Here is a 1,386-nt window from a genome sequence, read left to right as displayed (position 1 = left end):
CCAACTTCACCGGAGTTGGGGTTTGTAGTAGGCCTATGGTGTTCTCAATAAGTGCGGGGGTGGCAGAGGGTAAAAGTGCCTCCCTCCACCAACAACAGCTCACACTTAAAACCACATTAGCTGCTTGGGGCCCCAGCTGACCGTAGAGTCGCCTCTGCACATGTCATTTTGTGGTTCAAGTCCACTGTCTAAAAGTTTTCCATGCCTCACTTAAAGCTCTTTGTCAGCTGCAATGTGCTGCCTGCGCTTGATGCATGATACATCATCCAGCTTGATCCAGAGACGAGGGGTAGACGGAGAAAGGAATGTGGTTCATCCAGCGAATCAGGGGTGTTAATTGAGCTACCTTTACTTCACAGCATCTGAAGCACAAAGAGCGGAAGGGGGTGAGGAGTGAAGGAGGAGGTGGAGGTAGAGGGGGAGTGTTCTGGAGGTAGAGCACACAATGCACAAGACGTTTTCTTTAAAGATTTGTGTCCAAAAGCACTTATACCTTCCAGCTGCATGTTTTATTTCACAGAGATACTATTTCATGTTCCCCTGACAATCAACTGTCAAGGCTTCCTTGTCAGGTTCACAGATGAGTGTTTCGGCACAGTCTAAATACTAATTGATGTTGTGTGCGTGCGTGTGCGTGTTGTTATTCATCTAAATTCTTAACATTTTAATGCTGGTGTTATTTGACTTTGACAGAAACATGGAAGTAAGAGGGACTGGAAGCTGTGAAAGCTGCTAACATGGGGCATTTGGGAACTGGGGAGTATGCCCAGTGTTGCCAGATGTGTCTGACCAAATCCCGCCCAAAAGGTTCTCAAAAACCGCCAAAATGCGCTAAATTCCGCCCAAATTCAACAAATTACATTGACTTCTATGGGCCCAAAACGGCTTAAAAAAACGCCAAATGGCCAATTTTTCCCGTCTTTGCCCGCCGACGCTCATCCCAAGTAGCCCAATTGGGCGGGCACCCGCCCAATCTGGCAACACTGAGTATGCCAAGAACCTGGCTCAATTTTTGACTGCATGAACTAGTTGGACAGTAGCCATAGGCGTGCACAGATAGGGACGAGTTGGTGCTAAAGCATCTACCCCTTTGCCCTACTGGTCACAAAGTTCCCCTTTTGAACATGTTGACATGATAATCTGCAAATGCTTGATGATCAAAAGCATGTGACAATAATGCCCCAGTAATATATTCCCTTACATAAGTTCCATATGCCCCCCATCCTACCTGGAGCACCTGCCCCCCAAAATGTCTGCGCACGCCACTGACTGTAGCTCTGAGCTAAGATGCACACTGTGGCAAGCCACACACGTATCTATGATTACCCTCTACACACCCTACGTGATTACAGAGGGTAAAGGTCTCCCCCACCCCACTCCAGCATA

This window comes from Engraulis encrasicolus, chromosome 2, assembly GCF_034702125.1.
Source record: "Engraulis encrasicolus isolate BLACKSEA-1 chromosome 2, IST_EnEncr_1.0, whole genome shotgun sequence".
Taxonomy (NCBI): Eukaryota; Metazoa; Chordata; class Actinopteri; order Clupeiformes; family Engraulidae; genus Engraulis; species Engraulis encrasicolus.
Note: the sequence above shows the minus strand (reverse complement) of the source record.